The sequence below is a fragment of the Colletes gigas genome, unplaced genomic scaffold (genome assembly GCF_013123115.1).
Source record: "Colletes gigas isolate AHSC1104 unplaced genomic scaffold, ASM1312311v1 Colletes_gigas_Sc00072, whole genome shotgun sequence".
NCBI lineage: Eukaryota > Metazoa > Arthropoda > Insecta > Hymenoptera > Colletidae > Colletes > Colletes gigas.
This window is the reverse complement of record NW_025106701.1, coordinates 313,889-323,178: the sequence shown is the minus strand read 5'-3', so window position 1 is coordinate 323,178 and position 9,290 is coordinate 313,889.

Genomic DNA, 9,290 nt, shown 5'->3' with positions numbered 1-9,290 from the left:
GAACTTGTGCTTTCTTAAGAATTGAAAACGTCATTTCATTGATTTTGAAAGTGACGTAAGTACAATCATAGCCATCAAAAACATATTATTTCTTAAATAATGTTAAAAACATTATTCTACTATGTCATCTGTTACCCATATTTTTCAATTTAATGCAACGCAAAACCTTCAATATCTCAATTCGAACATAAATGGACTTACGCCACTTTCAAAATAAACAGCTCAATTATCTTTCGCTCTTCTACGGTAGTTTTCTTACTTCTTCGACCCATGTTGCTACAGTAATGATAAATACTGCTCTGTATGTCTGTGCTACAGTTCCAGACAACGTTTTTAAATAAGTAAGCGATATTTGAAATTAATTACGTTGTGTTTACACAACAAAATTTGAATTATAGATATAATAAACTGTAACTATACAAATACTTATTACGCATTCATTTTAGTCATTTTGTTCATTTTTCTTGATATTTATATAAACAATATGAATATTTTTTTTTTGCTTATTTGATATTGTTGCTCTACAAATTTTCGAGTATACATGTAACATGCTTATTGAGAAAATAATGTTTAATAAACATTATTATTCAGCATTTTAGTCGTAATTAGTCACTGTACGAATACTTTTTACACCCACTGTATCTGTATCTTCAGAATCAATACAGTCCCGTAAATCTATCCCAAACAAAGTCATTTCCATGACGAACTTCCAAGATGCATAATTAGAAGAGTCGTCTAATTTTGGATCGATCGACGGAATATTAATAATATTACCCAACACATGCACGGCAGCCATATTTACAGTCGTTTTATTCGTGGACATTTTGTAATATTGTAAGACTCAAAATGGCTTCTTTTTAGAATGTATAGTCAGGCTTATTACGGGCAGGAAAAGAATCAAATGAATTTGTTGCTTCTTGTAAGTTTCTTGTAAATAGATATACAGGGTGGGTTACTACATATTGCCATGTAAAATTACGTCACTATTATTACGCGTAGCAAAGAATGTTTGAATGTTTCAGATGAAATTCAATAGTTTTGGGAGGGGCACATTCTGATGATACTAATTTTCTTTTAAGTGAATGTGTAGAGGGCATATGAAGATCATCAACAATTTTTTAAATGGAATCATATATTTTTTATGGCATCAATTGATGCTACTTGATATTTTTTACAAAAAAGTATTAATCTATTTATGTTAAAAAATCATTAATTTAGAAGATATTTTAATTTTAATGTTGTTAGAAAATTGTGACTCTTTCATCAATATTATGAATTTAATGTACATTACGCAATACTTTTTGCATCGATAATATTTTCACGCTTTGTTTACGATTTTACTCAACGGTGTTATGAAATATAAACATGAGAATATAGTTAACTTAAAAAATAAGTTGTATGCTAACTACCATGGTCAATATGAGAGATCGTATCATCACTGAATCATAAATCTATTGATTTAGAAAATGTCATGATGTAAATGGTCGTTGCATTAAACCTTTTCTGTAAATAAAATCATTACAACATTAACAAACGAGTCATCATTTTCCAATAATATTAAAATTAAAATATCTCCTAAACTAATGATTTTTTATTAGAAATAGGTTAATACTTTTTTATGAAAAATATCAAGGAGCATCAATTGGTGCAATAAAAATTTTAAAAATCGTTAATAACATTCATACATATGTCCTACACGTTCACTTACAAGAAAACTAGTATCATCAGAATATGCTCTTCTCGAAACCATTCAACTTCGTCTGAAATATTTTTCACAATACGTAACAATAATGACACAAATTTAAATGAGAATATGTAGTAACCCACCCTGTATATAATATGCGAAGCTCACCGAGTATGTGTTTAACCACCCCTTTTCTTATTTATCCTGGGCCCATAACCTGTTGGAACCAACAATTTTTGTATGAAATTGTAGATATTCTTCAACAGAGATTTTTACGACTAGCTGCTAGACATTTAGGAATTCCTATGGCAGCAACAGTTCATGAATATTTATCAATTAAACTTAATCTAAGTATTTGGCCGCTTCAGCATCGTCGTATCAAATTAGACCTAGTTTTCATTTATAGAGCCCTTAATTGATTGGTTATATCTCCTGAAATACTCTCTACGTTGCGTTTGACGATACTTAGATTAACACTAGAACTACTATTACTAGAATACTAATAGAATAGATAGATACTTGAAGAAATGTATACTGCCTTGGAAATAAGTGTTTATTCATTCTCTTACAGAAAATTACGGTAAATTTTCAAAAATTCAGTTTAGTAAATTTGTAATAATTTTCATTAGAAATTACGAATGGATCACTTTGACCAGTTTGGTAGTTCTAGTGTTAACTATAAGAAGACACTATAGGATTATATTATTATAATAAGAATTTTATTTAAAAAATATTGTTTGATAAACATTATTATTCAGCATTTTAGCCGCAATTAATTACTGTACAAATACTTTTTACACCCACTGTATAAAAGCATAAAGTATTGAATCGTTTAGCAGTTTAATGTTCGTTACTTTCGTGAAACTGGCAATTTAGCGAACGGTCCCGAACGACTCTGTGCGTTATCCTCCCTGTGTTTAGTTTTCTTTACATCTATCATTAGAATACTGCCGCAGCTCGACGTCCTACCGTTATTCCGGCAAACAACAAAAGATCGACGGAACACTGGCGTAGTGGCTGCGTGATACGTATGAAATACCTAATTTTGCATCGGGACACCATATGCGAATCAATATTGCGTCGTTAATATCGGTAGGCGCACAATACAGTTACTCTAATACGGGGTAATTATTCGTAGGACAAAAACCGTCGGTGTCAGTGTTTGACAAATAGGGGGAGCTAACCCCGCGAAGATTGCGGTTTCCTTGTCCGTTCCATTCGCGAGGCGCTATATCGGTCGAACGACTACGGTAGCGACGAAACCCGTGGACCATGATTACCATGGTCGACGATGACGCTGACGACGACGACGACACCGATGATGAAAGATATATGAACGGCGATGAATATTACCTTGGCTCGCGTAAGAGTTTTCCCTACTTGTTATTTCCCTTTATCCTCTGGTCTTTTTATCTCGTTATGAGCAAATAAATCGGCGAGGTCGACGCCGAGGTCGGGTTCTCTGGTCGCCAATAGGAGGTCAGCCAACGCTGATTCACTATTACCGAGGATATGGACGTCGCTTCTGGGTGGTAATTAGCTCCAATCCTGGTAACGGCGTCGTATATCTCGTGGTAATTTTTACAAGGTTCGAGCACCGACACAGCGGCCCCTCTGTTCATTATTTTTACGCTATCGTTGTATCCCTTCCTCGACTACCGCGAGATTTAGTCTATGCTCTGTTTTCGTCACGTTCGCCGCAGGAAAATTATTTTTTTCCTTCCTTTCTTACATTTGCATTATATCTAGTCGCATATTTTCTTTCCACGACCACGTTCGCGCAGTTCGGTTTACGAATACGTGATATAAATAGTGGATCGATCCGTGATACTTCCTTAAGATTTATATCGAATCGTTAAATTGCTTATTTATACAAGGTTTATGATTCCTGTTTCTTCATGAAATCGTAGTGTTTTAATGCACGATTTTGCGTCGTTAAATTTCTGGTTTCTTCCTTATTTCTTCGTACCTTTGGCATTACATTAAAATATGTTGGATCGTTAACCCTTCGTTAGGCGCGCGGGTGACGTCTATCACCCAATCACTTCTGTACTTTTTTTTTCATAATTCGTAACGCGTTGCTTTCAGTACGTTATCAGAAGCATACAGGAAAACGTTTTATACTGTTTTGCGTAAACGTGTAAAAATTTGTTAAGCAAACATAATTCAAATTCAAATTAGGCCAATAAAGAATATAAAACAATTTACTAATAACACACTTTATCTGAATATTAATATAAGTAACCAAGTGAGCACAAATGACATGATGTGAAATCGGTCAGTTATCGTTGTAACCTAAGAGAAGAGAAAAAAACAGAAGAAAATACATTTACAGGGTGTTCAACCACCCCTGGGAGAAATTTTAATGGGAGATTCTGGAGGCCAAAATGAGACGAAAATCAAGAATATCAATTTGTTGATTGAGCCTTCGTTAAAAAGTTATTAAAAAATTAAATTAAAAAATTTCAAATCCTCCAGGAAAAAATTATTTTCGGTTGCGGAGGCCAAGTACAATCATTTTTGGTCAATACATATACCCACGAATTCCTACGCACTTTCGAGAAAAAAATTCCTAATCGAAAATGTAATTTATGGCCAGAAATGTTGTCCGACGGATCCCTCATGCGGATCTTTAAAATGTCATAACTTCTGAACGGATTGAAGGATTTTAATTTTCAAAAATGCAAACGACGCGTATTTTAATCAAGAATATGTAGAAATCGCAAAAATATGCAAAAAGTTGATCCTTGACCCCGCAAAATGAGAAAAACCCCATAAAAATGGTCCAATCTTCAAACAGCCATAATTCCTACAATAGTGAATATATTTCAATGAAACTTTTTTGTGAAGTAGAGCTCATAGGTACCTACAAAAAAGTATTGGCCAACTTTTTTGTAAGGCGTCAAACAAAATTATTAAAAATGAAAAACGAAATTTTAAGAAAAATCGACAGGGCGTAGGTGCCTTTCAGCAAAAAAAAAAAATTTCAAATCGTTCTAAAAAAATTATTTTCAGTTGCAGGAGTCAATCTCAATCATTTTTGGTCAATATATATACCCCCGAAATCCTACGCACTTTTGAGAAAAAAATTCGAGAATGTGCGAAATTTTTCAACAAAATTAAAAAATTTCAAACCATTCTGAAAAAATTATTTTCGGTTGCAGGGGTCGATTACAATCATTTTTGGTCATTACACATTCCCCCGAAATCTTGGGCATTTCGGAGAAAAAAATTCAGTACGGGCGGAACTTTAAACGTTAATAATTTCTTAACGAAGCCTCCATCAACAAATTGGTATTCTTGTATTTTTCCCGATTTTGTCCTCTAGAAGTAGTGCAAGCCTACAGTGCTTCATTAAAATCAAAGTTAGAACGGCTACTACCATAATGGATGTGCGCGCAAGATGTAAATCATAAAAATCTGCAAAACTGTAGGAGGCAATTTTAAAAAATCGCATACCAATGGATTTGTAATAAAATGCTCGTCATTTTTTGTCATTATGAAAATTTCAATAAAATGAAAAATTAAGTTAATAAATTTTCTTTTGTTATAAACAAATTGTATTTTTTTAAATTTTTTAACACCATGTTATTGTACATAAGAAACCATCAACCTCGCCCATTAACAATTTTTTTGTATGTCTTTCCGTTTTCGAGATAGCCGTTTCGAGCCAAAACTTCAAGGGGTGGTTTCACCCCTTAAACTCGGGTTACCGCAGCTAAAAAAAAATACGTGTCGATTATTTTTAGCTGCTTTATAAGTGTACAAGGTTTCATCAAAATCGAAGCCGGACCGTTCGCGATGGTTCCTTGTAAGTATTAGATTTTCGGTAAGGAATTTTTTTCTCGAAACTGCGTAGGATTTCGGGGGTATGTATAATGACCAAAAATGATTGTAATTGACCCCCGCAACCGAAAATAAGTTTTTTAGAAAGATTTGAAATTTTTGAATTTAATTGGTAATAACTTTTTAACGAAGCCTCCATCAACAAATTGGTATTCTTGATCTTCGTTTTATTTTGGCCTCTAGAATCTCCCGTCAAAATTTTTCTCAGGGGTGACTGAGCACTCTGTATGTAGACAAAATAATTTTGTTAGCGCGAATTCGCTGTACAAAATGCACGTATCTAAAATAATGTATCAACACGGATATACTATTTATAATATTATATGTGACTGGTATACTAACCAGCTGAATAATATATACCCTCAATTTTGTGTCGGTAATACTCTAGTAATTTTATATTTTCAGTTAAATACAAATGAATATTTGATGTTAATTTGTTTGTTTTTTTCATTAATTGTCTATTAAGCTGTACTAATAAATATATATTGCGTTTTTATCCTCGAATATACATGTTTTAATTTATTTTCCCGCCAGTTTTTACTACCAACATTGGTCTATGCTCAATGTTGAAAATAACTTTATATGTATAAAATAAATAAATTAAACGAGAAAATGAATTAAAACATGTATATTTGAGGGTAAGAACGCAATAAATATTAGTACAGTTTATTAGTTAATTAATGACAAAAAATATTAGGCGTACAAATAAGTTTCCTCGGTTTTTTATAAAAAGTTAGGAATTTATTGTGAAGGAACAGTACATTACGTTTTATTGAAAGTATTTTCCATCATTTGCCACTACTTTTCCCCATCTTTCTGGCAACATTCGGATACCCCGTCGAAAAAACTCTTCATCTTTTGACGCTATCCACAAATCTACCCAATTTTTGGTGTCTTCATATGATGTGAAGCGCTGCTCAGACAGACCATGTGCCATCGACCGGAACAGGTGATAATCAGAAGGGGCTAAGTCTGGTGAATACGGCGGGTGGGGTAAAACTTCCCAGTTGAGTGTTTCCAAGTATGTTTTTACCGGCGCCGCAACATGTGGACGAGCATTATCGTGTAAAAGAATAATTTTGTCGTGTCTGGAGTAGTAATGGGCGCGTTTTTCCTTAAGTGCCCGACTCAATCTCATCAATTGTGTTCGGTAGAGAGCTCCAGTAATGGTTTCGCTTGGTTTGAGCAATTCATAATACACGACACCAAGCTGATCCCACCAAATACACAGCATGAGTTTTTTTCCATGAATATTCGGCTTAACTGTCGATGTTGATGGTTCGCCGGGCTTAACCCATGACTTTCTCTTCTTTGGATTATCGTAGTGAATCCATTTTTCGTCACCAGTGACTATACGATGCAAAAAAACTCTTTTTTTTATTCCTGGCAAGCAGCATTTCACTCATGCATAATCGGCGTTCAACGTCTCTCGGCTTTAGTTCATATGGAACCCAAGTTCCTTGTTTTTGAATCATTCCCAACGATTTTAAACGATGTGAAATTGCTTGTTGAGTCACTTGTAATGTAAGTGCAAGTTCTTTTTGCGTTTGGGACGAATCTTCCTCCAATAATACTTCTAATTCCATGTCTTCGTACACTTTCGGCCTTCCACTGCGTTCTTTGTCCTTCACGTCAAACTCACCGTTCTTAAACTTTTGAAACCATTCCTGACAACTTCTCTCACTTAAAGCAGCTTCACCATATGCTTCTAGAAGCAATCGATGCGCCTCAGCTGCAGATTTTTTCAAATTAAAGAAGTAAATCAAAAGTTCCCGCAAATGATGCTTATTCGGCACAAAACTTGACATTTTTGCAGGAAAAAAATTACGTGATGCTGATACGGAATCACTAGTACTTTAAGGTTATGGTGTTGCCGGATGACGAAACTTGGGATATTACGTTTTATATCTGACAATTTCTCCATAACCTTCTGGTTTGGCCATCTTTTGACAAACCGCGGAAACTTATTTGTACGCCTAATATAATATTGAATATTGATTTATATTTAACTGAAAATATAAAATTACTAGAGTATTACCGACAGCGTAATTGCGTAACAGCATTTTGTTCAGCGTAGAGTTCGCGCTAACGAAATTATTTTTTTCTATTGGGAAGATCGAGCATACCCGACTTGGTTATTAAAGTTTTTGGATTTTCCATAGAAATCGCGTTTAAAAAAGGGTGGTCTGGAACATTCCGTATATTTGTTCCCTCTGGAACGACGATGCTCTTTCACGTGAAATCTTCCGTGATCTTTCGCCTCGGTTCCGATCGATTGAAAAAATTCCGTGTGAAGTGTTCGATAACACGTTTCCTCTTTCTTTGCGAGGTGTGGAAATTGTAACGACTCTATCGCCGCGACGGTCGGTGAAAAAAGGTACTCGAGCGAAAGCTGTGTGGGAACAAGAGTGAATCTTCTGGACGATAATACGAGGCGAAGGAAGAAAGAAGGAGGAAGCGTGGGAGGGGCTGGTCGAATCAACGTAAAGGGACTTCCATTCAGTCTTCCGATCGGGAAAATGGTGGCAAAAAAGTGGAGGGTGGTACGCGTAACAGGTGCCTAATTGTTATTTGTCAATCGTTAAACATTAACCCTTTACGAGACTGTTTTCGACTGGTCCCATTTCGATCGTCTCGGGAAACGATCGCACTGTAATTAAATGCGGACGAAGGAAGTTCTCGTCGAGTCTCGGTTCCACCCACTTTTATCCTTTTATTTTTCCAACAACTTCCCTCGAGAAGGCAGTGACTTCAGAGTTGTCGACATTCAGAATCGAAATAATTTTCAGTTTCGTTAAATTAGGGGCTCTTCTTTAGGGTTAAAGAGATCAATTATTTTTACATTTTCTACATTTTTCAAGTCTTAATCCTGCAGAGGTCCTAAACGTTTCTTAACGAAGTATTCTACCGTATAACTTTTAAAAAATCGATTTCCTGTTACATTTTCTTGAAGAATGTCGATTTTATATTAGGGTTTTATTTTAGATGACTAACAAATTGTTACAAATTACTTTATCACTTCGACAATGGCTCACACTTTTCTTCTGGTACATTCCTCACAGCGCTGTCCATATTTATATAAATACTTACATACATACATACATGCATACACACATACATACATACAAACATGCATACGCACATACAAACATACATAGTAGATACATTTATCTCAAAACAGTAGATGACACGAGTCTGTTTACCTGCGTACATATTAACGTAGATCGCGTACTAACTTATCGATTTTCAGTTATCCTTAACAAAGAAAAATGTATCAATACTGGCCGCTCTATTCTGGTAGTTCAACTATTCCGGATTAGAGGAGTTTATTTTGAAAGTGGCGTAAGTCCATTTATGTTTGAATCGAGATATTGAAGGGTTTGCGTTGGATTAAATTTAAAAATATGGGTAGTAGATGACATAATAGAATAATGTTTTTAACATTATTTAAGAAATAATATGTTTTTGATAGCTATGATTGGACTTACGCCACTTTCGAAATCAATGAAATGACGTTTTTAATTCTTAAGAAAGCACAAGTCCATATGAAAAGTGAATTTCCCTTGAAATAAAAATAAATGTATACACTTTCATGTTATAAAATCAAAAAAATATTCAACTTTTATTCTTTGTTAACGTAATTTTTACGTTAAAATTAATATTCTTCTTCTTCTTCTTCTTTGTGTTTTTTACGCCGCGTCGACTGCGAGGTCATTGGCGGCGGATGCGTGCTTGCGCGCTATATTTGATTATACATATT